We start from the raw sequence: 12,560 nt of genomic DNA on the forward strand, positions 1-12,560 counted from the left end.
AGATTATCTAACTTAAACTATATGCAAAGATTTATTGTTTAGCTTCAGATTCACTAACGAACGTAAATAAGAAAAGAATATGAGGTTTGAAAAAATAAAGAATCGTCGTACTAAACACCACTCATAGGCAATCATTTTTTGAACTATCAAATCAGTAATTTTGGCCTCGTGTTAAAACCAACATGAGAAACGGGTCAGGGTTTTCAATCTCCGGTGGGGGTATTGCAGCGTTGAAATATTGCATCCAACACCACAATTCCTTGTTTCAATGTGCCTCCTTTTTCTCCTTTAAAAAAAAGTTAAAAACACTTGTAACGCAAGAAACATATCCAAAAAAGAGAACCCGATGAAGAAAAGCTCAAGTTTGCCATGAACCTCCAAGTGCAAAACAAAGACAGCTACCATAATTGAAGGCATAAATAAATCAAATGAACCCCACTTTGAGGAAAGTGCCTCGCTTTTTTTTCTTTAACTTAGTATCTATTTCACTACTTTTTCATCCATTAATATCTAATACAATCATAATCACTTATTTAAATGTGTAAGATCCATTTATTAAATGTGAAAGCTAATTCTTTTTATACAGTATTTATAATTACCCATAACTTCTCTCCAACTCTTACATAAGAGGATGAAATGTGTTTTAATTAGCACGTTTAAACTCACGTTTTCTTGAACTAACAATAATGTCAATACCAATCAAACTAAGACTCAGACGGGTATAAAAGTTAACTTATAAACAATGATTAAACAAGGATTAAATAATAATGGAGTGGCCACAATCCAAAAAAAAAATAATGATGAAGTGGAGCCAAACCCGTGGAATACACACAAACATTCAAAGAGAGATTTTTTTTTTTGTATAATCACAATGTTATCATAAATACTCTCGAATTTAAATTTAATCTAAATGAATTTAAACAAACCTTTTACATAATAATAAATTGGAAATCATTTAGAAATATGTATGAGCAAATCCATGAAGTGATGTTTTAATAAAATGCGTCCTCAAAATTAAATGAAGTTTGAGTAATTAACATTTGGCGGTAGGATTAATATAAATCATTCAACCATATAACGTACCAAAGCTAATGAGCATGGCTGTAAAATCAAATCAATTTTCTAATAAAAGCTCCATCTATATTCAAAACATGGATAAGTTTTTAGCGACGCATACAAGGAGAAAATAACAACGGCTGCCTTCTCAAAATCAAGGCCAAAAGTTTTAGATGAAATGCATGAAGCTATGGCTATTTCTCCAATGAATATAAACTGATAATGTTTGGAGAAAAGTTGGCTATCGTTTTCCTTAATACAAATTTATTATTTATTTGCTTTAAGATTTATGATTTTTAAGACTTATTAGGGTTTTAAATTTAAAATTAAAGATTTTTTTATTAAAATATTAACTGTTAATTTTATGAAATATATTTAATAAATAATAATGTCACACTATTTTGTTTTTATAAGTAACGATAGAGTGCGACCTATAATGTCGTGGATCTTGAAGAAATTAGTATTTATAAATCAACGATTGCTTCATTTCATCCAAAACAAATTATCAGAAAAATCAAAGTCCAATAAATATTGTACCTTGATACTAAAAATGCTTTCATTGGAATTTTTTTTAGGGAGAATTTGTCGTATTTTACATGGAAATAATGCATTACTCAAATTCTTACTATATATAATTTCTAATGTTACATCCTTTAGATGTAAATTTACGCCTTTAATTCTTAATTAATTTTTAAATAATATATTTTTAATTGTTATTACCTATCATTTTTAATTATAATAATAGTTCATGATAAATAGGAAATATATTTAAACTAAATTAACAAACATATTTAATAATAGTGATTAAAAAAGAATTGTTGAAATTTGACTTTCTTTTCAAAATAAACCCACAAAATATTTTTTGCTTGCACCAAACAAATAATAGATATATATAAAAAATGATTTAAAAGCGCTTGCTTCACATAATATAAACTTATAGAAAAAAAATTAAAAAATAATATCATAATATCATATTACCTTATCATCAAGTAATATAATCTTCAATCACTCTCTGATGCTATTGTTGTTCGAATATGATTCGATATTGCCTCTTCAAAGAATCATGACTTTAATTCTTCATTCATTTTTATAAATCTAACTTATTAATGCTAAATATCTCCAATTTTTTACTGGTAATTTTTCTTGGATGCTACTTGATTGAATGTGCCTAATTACCAAATACTATTTATAAAGCTAGACTTAAATTTTAATTAGTATATGACCCTAATATTACATCAATTTAAGTGATAATTAACATGCTAAGAGTTCTATTTAAGTAATAATTCTATTTTACATCAATAAACACAACCTCAAATTTTTAACTCATTTTAATTATAATTATCACAATTTTTTTCTATACTTTATGTTTAGAGTTCTATCAAAATAATAACTCTATCTTAAAATTAGTACAACATTTTTAACTAATACTTCTAAATTAAATTATAATTAAATTTAAAGACAATTTAGTAATAGGATGGAAAACAAATGATATTCTCATCAATTCAAAAAAATTTCTAAACTCGTGTTTTTATATATATTATAGATTATAGATAGACAAAAAAAAAGATGTTTTTTTCCAACCCAATAAATTAGACCTAACTCTAGAACAAATGATTATTATTTTTTATTTAAACGTAATCCTACTCACCAATGAGACATGAGATTTCTTTATTCAAGATTGAGTCTCATAATGTATAATTGTCATGTATGAATCTTTAATCCACCATACACTATTACCATGTGGGAGTTTTAATTTACTGGATTGATTTTAATTTAATTTATTTTTATATTAAATTTATTTGTTTTTTTATTGAATTGATTTTATATATTTGTAAATGAATCAGAATTTGATACACCAACAATATACACCTTTTTTCCACAAATAACCTTAAAAAAATATAATGGGTCTCTTTTTTAAAAAATATTTTATTATATTTATATACAATACTTATTAATTTCTAACATTACTACGTATTATATTGTATAATACGTGTAAAGTTGTAAACCCGCTCTCAAAAAAATTAATTCCAATCGATTAAATTGATATGGAGAGAATAGTGGTCCAACTTTGATAAAATATTTTAGGTGAAATAAAAAGCTAAGAGCCGAAAATGAACCAAAAGGAAAAAGAAAGGGGAGCAATGAGTGAAAGGCTGCCACAGCTCAATAATTGAAGTCCACACTACCTCTCTCACATTTTCCAGGTTATCTATAATCTGTGCCATTAAGAAGCCTTAATTGAATATTGAACAACATTGGGTAAATGACAATTAAACTATGGAATGTTTTTGTTATGATGGAGTAATCCAGTCCTTTCTTTTCCTAAAAGAGAAAAATGTGTGTAGTCGTTAATAAAGTTTCAAAAGAGAAAGCAAAAATGGAATCCAATTTGCCTTCTAATAGGTAGCCCTTTTTTCAACAAGAAGCAAGTTTAGGAGTTGTTGGGGATCTTGAATTCAACATGAGAATCCTTAATGGTTAAGTTGGCAAAGAAAATTTAAGCTTAAATTCCCCTTTTCATCTCCATTCTAATTAAGAAAAATAAAGTCTAGTTACAAATATTTCTTGAAAATTTTCAGAGTTAGACCAAATAATATTTCTTCTTCTTATTTTAGGATAAATCTTAAAATTATACATAAACTTTAATTTAATGTACAATTTACCTTTGATTATACGCATCAAACTTTGATTATGGTTCAAATGTATATATGAAGCTTTAATCATGTACATTTAAAGATATAAATATATCAATTTATTTTTACACTTGATAAATATAAGTATTTTTGTATGCAATATATAAACATAAAATGATATTATATCAATAATTATATTAATAATTTATAAGAATTAAATCAAATCAAAATTTCATTTGTTTGTATCAATCTAAAACAAGTTTCAAATCTTCAAAGCACTAGTATTAGTGTATGTATTATCACAATATACATTTCAAGCTATATATAAAGACTATCTACAAATGGAAGGCATGTGATATCTTAATTTCAAGGTCTTAAAAGGGTTTATCAATTAGAAATTAAAACAATTAAAAAACAAGATAAAGAAAATGGTCACATTGTTCATCTCAAGAGTCAGACCAAAGATCACTAAAACAAATTATTACTATTTGTATTGATTGCAGCTGATGGATTTGCATCCCATGCTTTACTTTTCCTATGCCTTCATCATGCTGATCAAACTTTCCTGGAGGCCTATATCCTCTTTAAATTCTCTTAAGTTATTGTGTGCATGACTGATGGATGCATTACTTTAAAATCAAATATAGTTTGAATTTGTTGGAAATATTCTGGTGCATTTTTGTTTCTTGTACTTTATGCAGTCAACTCTTTATAGCTTGTCATATCACTTTTGTTAAGTGATGAGTAAACAGAGAGATAATCAATCATTGATTTGTAAATATGTTTTGTCATTTTTTCCACATAGGTTCTTTGGACATCTTACTTCAAAAACTACAAATCAAATCAAGAAATTAAAAGAAGTGAGTTCCTTGAGTTATGCATGGCACTAGGTGTGTGTATTTTTACCAAATTTTAGTTTGCATCCCACTTTCCAATGGCTATCTGCCCGTCTTAGAAAAAAAAAAAAAGAAGTGAGAAGAGAAAAAACAATGGGCAATCAAGTTCTATGGCTTCTGCTGGGGGTATTTTTCGAGATGATAAAAGTGAGTGGATATTGGGATTCTCTCACAGCATCGGGGTCGCTACAGTTCTTCTATCCGAACTATGGGCAACCTTCGATAAGTTGACTCTCGCTTGAGACTATGGTTTCAAGCAGATTATTCTTGAAAGTGATAGTAGAGAAGCGGTTGAACTGATAAATAGGCAGGATTTTCTATCATCACTTGGTTTAGTAAGGGATATACAACAGCTTCGCAAGAGACAATGGGATGTACGAGTGGTTCATGTTCCACGACAGACGAATAAAGCAGCGGACATTCTGACGAAGCTGGCGCTGGGTTCTCGGCTGGATTTATACCAGTTTGGTGCCCCTGTTCCAGTGGTGTTACAGCAGATTAGCCAAGAACAGCTCCAGTTCTTCAATGAGTTTCATTCATTAGCTAGGCAAATTTGATTTTATTGCCCTCCTTATCTGTTGCCAGAAAAGTAAAAAGAAAGAACAAAAAAAAATATTTCTCACTAATTGTAGAGAAGTTGGTAATTTTAATCAAAAGTAAAATAAAAAAAAGTCACGTGTGAGTCACTCAACGGATTAATGTGTCACATCAATAATGTATTAAGGGATTAAAATTTTTTTAATGACACTGATTAATTCAAATAATTATTTTTTTAACAATCTCATTATAAGTTTTAATTCTATTTTTTTTATAATGCCTAGAATTATTCATAATTCTTACTCATAATGCGTTTCAGCATACTCAAACCTACGTCCTCCTATATTAACAACAATTATCTTAATCAAAATGACTAATTTAAAAAAATTATAAACCCTATTTTAGGGCCACAATGAATAATTATAAACCCTATTCAAATCTGTATTATTTATAGGAATAATAAATTCGAATATCAAAATAACTTACATATTTAACTATTGTTTAATTTCGTCATTTTGTATTTTCATAACAAAGAAAAATTCAATAAATTTAAACATTTAACTATTTTGAATATCTAATTAATATTATTATTTAAATCGAATAAAGATAATAGGGTTTTTTTCCCGAAAAGATAAATGGTATTTAAATTGTATACGATTGATTAAAAGAAAAAGAAAAAAGTTTTAAATTTTAATGTTGACTCAAAAGGTAATTATTAAATTTATTAATCAAATTAATGTATAACTTATAAATAATACAGAAATTTATTCTAATTATCCAAAACTAAAAAGAAAAAAAGAAAGTGGGAATTGTTATAAGAAATAGAAACTCAAAAGGAGAAACACTAGTATTTGCAGAGATTTGCAGGTTGGCTCTCAAATAATGATAAACTACTTTAGTTTCTTTCTTTTTAGAAATTATAATATTTCGTCAAGAAAAGAAGAGCAACAGATTCTCTAAACTTTAATTCATTTTTAAAAGAAAATGAATTGAGTTCATATCCTTATCCACAATGTTCCCATTTCAATTTATTAAACATCAAAATAGTATATGGTTTATAGATCATTTTAAGGAAAGTAAAGGGTTTGATATAAGTGACAAAAGGATTTATGGATTACAACCAATTTCTTTTATCCACATTGGGATCAAATAATTGATCATATCAAAGCAATAATGTTGAATAGTGTTTTTAGCAACACTTGATATCTAATGCAAGACTACATGATGCAATAAGAAGCTGAATTTCACTTCACTTACAAATTAATTGTCTTTATCCAAATTTTGCTTTCATTTAATCGGTTATGTTTAAGAAACTTATTTTAATGTTCACAATATATTATATTTTTTATATTGATACCAACATTATGATGGTAATGCTAATGAGATAGTGAGGAGTACTGAGTGTTTTGCCATTAATATATGTAACAATGTGAGAAGGTATGGCGTAACGAGAGATAGTCACAATTTTACATGGCAGATGGTAGGCACCTAGTGCGCGTTGGATGAAAATTAATAATTAATACGGATAGATTGATTGGTAGTAATGGATCGACAATCGATGATGTCGTTCGAGATTCACATGGAAATTAAGTATATGGTTTTAGATGATTCATTGGGAGGGGATCTGCAATTAATTCTGAATTGTGGGCTATTTTACATGGGTTAGAAGTAGCACGATCCGAGAGATATAGCAAAGTAATTATTGAGAGTGATTGCTTGCATGCGTTGGAGATAATTAAGGATAAATTGGAGAATATTTCATTGGTGACACTTATTCAGAAGATACAAGAAGTATGTGGTTCTTTTCAATTTGTGAAGTTCCAACATGTTCTTAGGGAAGGTAATAAGGTAACCGATTGGTTGGCGTGATCTTGCCCTTCTTTAAATTCGGAATTAGATAACATTGAATTTCCTGATTTACAAGTTAATAGATTATTATTGGAAGATAAACTAGGTACTCCATATGTATGGACAAGTTAAGTTAAAGCACTTGGTGCTTTCTTTGTATTTAAATTCTTGGATTAATTTAATATCTTTATCGTATTAATCCAAAATTTTATATTTATTAATATATGCTTAACAATTGATTTTTTTTAATCTTGATTTGAATAGAGGGATGGTTACAGCTCTTATCAGATATTGATTTAGTACGAGCTCAAATCATATTACCTCCATCCTCTATCCTTAATATTGTATAAAAAAATTGAACAAAGAATTAATCATTTTAGCTAATATACTAAAAAAGGCTTTTAAAAACCATTAATTTTAATATTGAATTAAAATTATTTGAATATCTAAATTAATTTGTATTTTATGTTTATTTTAATTTGATGAGAAAATTTATTAAATTAAAATAAAATAATATTTTTAAAAGTAAAACAAAATAATGTTTTCAAATCAAGTGGAAAATGATTTGAATTAGAATTAAGTTTAATGTTGACACCAAATCTAAAATCTTTTTTTATTATGAGGATTTTAGGAAAAAGGAGAGGGGTTATCAAAGAAAAAAAACCTGATAAAAAAATATATTTCTCTAATTAAATTGGTCAGAAAATTTTATAATATCCCTTTAAGTCAATAAATTCCAAAATTTAGACATTTTAAGATTTAAGAATGGATTAATTTCTTAAAAAAAGAGAGTGGATAAGAAGAAACATCATATAACGGGAGTACCATTAAATTGGTGGGCAGGTCCATATACCGGTTTGGAGCATCGAGGGAGTCAGTATTATTGATCATTCGGCCCAAAAGGAAAACAGTCCAATCGCATAAAATTTGTTTTACGCCCACCGTGGGGCTCGAACCCACGACCACAAGGTTAAGAGCCTTGCGCTCTACCGACTGAGCTAGACGGGCTGTTGGTTCCGGATTGTGAAGTAACATATTTAAACATTTAAATCCAGGAAATTTAGAAAAGGATTAGTTCTGTTTAATCTGCAGTCAAGCAAAAACAAATTATTTCTTATTAAGAAACTAAATAACATTATTGCAGGTATATATACACAATAGAGTTAAGGTAATTGCTACCATAACTAACTAAATAAATTGGCAAACTCTTCGAATCATGCACGATTGATTTTGAATTAAATGATGTGACTTTGAGAATGATAAATACACCATGTAGAGTGATTTCTGGAGAAGCACAAACTCTACCTAAATAATGTATGGGTAGACACATTCTCAACACATTCAAGATAAGCAAGTAAAGACTTTGAGTAACATACATGACTACATCTCAATATATTAATGGAAACTACTGATACAGGAGAATAAACATACCCTTCACGGATATGCTAACTGACGTTGTAATGTCAGATGTGGAGACAACTATCAATTAGCTAGAAAGCATAGCTATAAATTGTTTGCATTGTGATGGAGTTAAGGGACTTGCATTGGGTCAAGGCGGTAACTTGATTTGCTGAAGGAAATTGTGAGGTTGTCCAACTAGCAACCTTGTTTGATGGTCATGCGCTTAGTTGATAACTTGGAGGGTAACCGTACGGATTATAGCACTTGTCCTTACTGTGACCAAATAAGGTGTTGTTAACCGGTGAGGTGAATAAGGGAAGAAGATAATGGTTATACAATGGAAAGTTAGGTGAAGGTTAGGAAGGAGATCTTTCTGTGGAGAGTTTGGGAGCTCAAGAAGAAATGGTTTGTACGTAGTTTATATAAGTTGTTTGCATGACATTTTTTATAGCGGTGGACAAGTTTAGCTATGTGTCCTAAGGCCATTGACATTGAAGTTTGATTTGATATTCTTGGCAGTGATGGTGATTCTATATACTAGGATAAGAAGTTTTAAGAAGAAGGGGCAAATAATTTTCTTGAGCCTTCGCATGATCTTCATGTAATCTTAACGGAGATGTCTAACTTAAGGTTCGCCGTGTTGTTAGCTTCATTGAGAGACATGTGTCGGATTCTCTTATGGATATGTTGTCAGGTTTGTGAGGTCCACAAGGTACGCTACGTAAGGTATAATAGGTGTAGAAGCCCAAATTTGCTGGGCCCATTGTCCAAATAAAATAAAATACAGCAAACCCAAAATCCTAGCCCAATACCCTAAACCATTTAACCCATCCTCAAACCCAAAACCTAAAATCAACCTAGCCCAACATCCAAGCCCAATCCCAAAACCCTAGACTCCCACTTGCCTCTTCCCATTCTCCCATGCTGTCTGCCACCAGCACCATTCCCATTCTCCCATGCTGTCTGCCACCTCCACCTCTCCAACATCTGCAAGATAAGACAGAAATAATAGAGGATGGATGTAAAAAAAAAAAAAAGAGGGGAGGAGTTATAAAACCCGAATGAAAATGTTGTAAGTAAAAGGGGGGGGGGAATCCAAAAAAATTGTATCACTCGCATATTTTTCAAGGAATCAAACAAAAAACACACAGAAGGTTGATCTCCGATTTTGTTCTCTTTATTTTCGTTTTTCGTTTTCTTGCTTCTTTAATATTTCTTTTATTTTTTATACAAATCTATTAAACAAAGATACAAAAAAGAAAAATATAAAAGGAAAGAGGAAGGATTCTCACCAGATCCGGCCCATTGCCGCGTTATCGGAGCCTTCCCCTCCGTTCGGCGTGGTTGAGCCTAAAAAGGGGGTTGAACCCTTGTCTTTTCGTTTTTGGAACTAGCCTCCAACAAGTAAAAAAGGGGAGAGCTAAAGGAGCCCATTTTGGTGTATCGCCAGCCATCGAGTGCGGTGGTGGTGCAACGATTGAAGGGCGGCAATGATGGGTTTCTTTGAAACCCTAGCAAAAAATAAAAGAGAAGGGAAAGGGGGGGAGAGCAGGGAAGCTCTCTGTTTTTTGTTTAAGGTTGGGGGAAGGCTGGTAATGGAATAATAAAATAAAAAATAAAAAAGGGGAAAGTTGGTAATGGAATAAAAAAGGGAAAGTTGGTAATGGAATAAAAAAAAGGAAATTTTTTTGGTTTAAATGATGATGAAGCGGCGTGTTTGGTGGAGTGGGGTGTGCACTATCCCTAAACAGGAGATTTGCTAGATTAGTCCTTCTCTTTTGCAATTCTATTCGACCAGGCCCCATTTTCTATTTTCTTTTGTTTTTTAATTTAGCTCTTAAATTTCGTTTGGGTTACATCTGGGTCCTTCGAAACATTGCGCATAAAAAGCTAGGAATATTTTCCAGCTAGTCCCTCGTTGTTTCAACGTGATTCATTTCGATCCTTGATGGCCTTCTTTTCATTATTTACAATATGAGTTCCTCTTCCCTTACATGTATCTCACTTTAGCTCAAATTCTAACTTTTTAATTTATCCCTTAAAAGTTCTTTTCTTTTTTTTTCGGTTCCTTGACTATTTAATCTTGTTTATTTTTCATTTTTTATTATTTTCAATATTCTGCTTTTATTTTTATTTTCTTTAGTATTTTATTTACTTGCTCTTTTTAAATTCAACCCTTTATATTTTATTTTATTTTTATATTTATTAATTTACCTATATTTTACGCCTTAGACTTCATTTTTTCAAATTCTTTTAGTTTCCATTTTGTTTTTTTTTTATTTCACCATTGTCTTTATTTTTACATTCATGGCTTATTACAACTGCTCATTGTATTATTACTATTAATATCCTTATCACGTTGTCCTTTTTGCTCCATCAATATTATTTGTTATTTTTGTCTTATTTGTTCTATTTATTTTATTTTCTGTTTTTAATTTCAAACTAAATTGTTTTATTTATTATCTTGTTCATCTACTTATTTCTTTATTCCTTTAACTTTTTATATTAAAAAGTTCATTTATTTATGTTTTTTTAGATGCTCTTCGATTTTACTATTATTATTATCATTATTATTATTATTATTTTTTATTAGTTTATGCTTTGTTATATGTTTATATATTTATAATACGTATATATACTTGACATATTTGTATATACCTCAGTAATATTATTACTAGTTTTTAATATACGCATATATTACCTAAATATTTTAGTATTATGATATTCTTCATGTATTATATGTGTGTTCTTAATATTATACTTTATTTGTGTCATATTTTTTTATGTTGTATTATTATATTTTAATATTATATTATATAATTATATATACATATATCTTTTATATATATTATCATTGTATATATTTTAATATTATTAGTTGTATTTTACACTATTATATACATTTTTCTAATATTATATTGTATATACTATTGTTTATATATATGTGTGTATGTATTTATGTAGCATAGAAAATAGTTTTATTATTATTCTTATCATTTCTAAGGTAGGCATATACTATATATGTTCTATGTATGTTATATGGATTTTTAATATCGCTAAATATATATGTCATCATCTTATATATTATTATATTAAAATATTTTAATATTCATAATTTTAAATTGTTGATACATTTTTATAATATATATTTACGTACATACTTTTTATTTATTATAAATATACTTTTTATATTTTTATATTTCATATTTTTATGTATACATAGATATAGGCATAAATACATACATCTTAATTCATATATATGTATATATATGCGTACTTATACATACTTAAATATATTTTTCACATTTCATAATTCTTATATACTTACCTATATTTATGCATATTTTACATCATATACATACTTATATATATTCTTTATATTATTAAAAATGCTTTTTGTATATTTCACATATTTTATAATTCACATACATATATTTGATATTATCATAATTTATAAATATATATAAACACATATTTACATTTTTATTTTTATAATATTTACCGATTTTTATGTATGTATATATTTATCTATGTTTTCACATTCTATAATTTATACGCATTTCTTATTTTATGGCTTAAAATTATACATGTATATACATTTTTACATAATTGTATTTATTGTCATCATTGTTATTTGGCGTTTGTTTATTTATTCATGTACACTTGTGCTTTTTCTAAAATGTTAGTTCTATTTATTTATTTGCATGCTTTGCTTATGTAATCGCCTCGTCATTTCATTTTGCCTATTGTATTGTTGTTACTCATTTTACTTTGCTCACCTTGTCGTATTCGTTGTTGTTCTGTCAAGCATTGACACTAAACATCAAAAGGAAAATTTTTCTAAATGAGGCAATATTTCGCGTTTGGAAAATCGAGAAAACGTGCCCTAACGTGCTGGGTTTCGATTTCTCGTTCGACTAAATAGCCAAATATCCTCTTAAAGCTTCAAAGTATGGTTTCATTAAACTATAAGATGATCTTGGTTTCGATGGTTTAGAGTATCGTGTCCTAACGTGCTGGATGTGATATTCCTTCGGAACAAGAGAATCTTACATTTCAATTACGTTATCAGAGTTTCTTTTAAGGATCGTATTTTTAAAACTCTTCAAATTTTCAATTTTTGACACTAAGACACTAATTAATCAACTAGGTACCAATTTTGGGCGCATCGAGGGTGCTAATCATTCCT

General features: G+C 28.5%; 1 long non-coding RNA gene and 1 other non-coding gene across 2 annotated transcripts; both read right to left on the reverse strand.

Moving 5' to 3' along the window:
- Nucleotides 1-7,905: 7,905 nt before the first annotated feature.
- On the reverse strand, nt 7,906-7,978 carry TRNAK-CUU (transfer RNA lysine (anticodon CUU)). Its single transcript has one exon. It is a non-coding gene; the product is annotated as a tRNA-Lys (tRNA).
- A 1,128-nt stretch (nt 7,979-9,106) lies between these two features.
- On the reverse strand, nt 9,107-10,095 carry LOC121229361 (uncharacterized). Its single transcript, XR_005927083.1, has 2 exons — nt 9,664-10,095; nt 9,107-9,358 (listed from the first exon to the last, which is right to left on the reverse strand). It is a non-coding gene; the product is annotated as an uncharacterized lncRNA (long non-coding RNA).
- Between the last annotated feature and the right edge of the window lie 2,465 nt (nt 10,096-12,560).

This window comes from Gossypium hirsutum, chromosome A05, assembly GCF_007990345.1.
Source record: "Gossypium hirsutum isolate 1008001.06 chromosome A05, Gossypium_hirsutum_v2.1, whole genome shotgun sequence".
Lineage (NCBI taxonomy): Eukaryota > Viridiplantae > Streptophyta > Magnoliopsida > Malvales > Malvaceae > Gossypium > Gossypium hirsutum.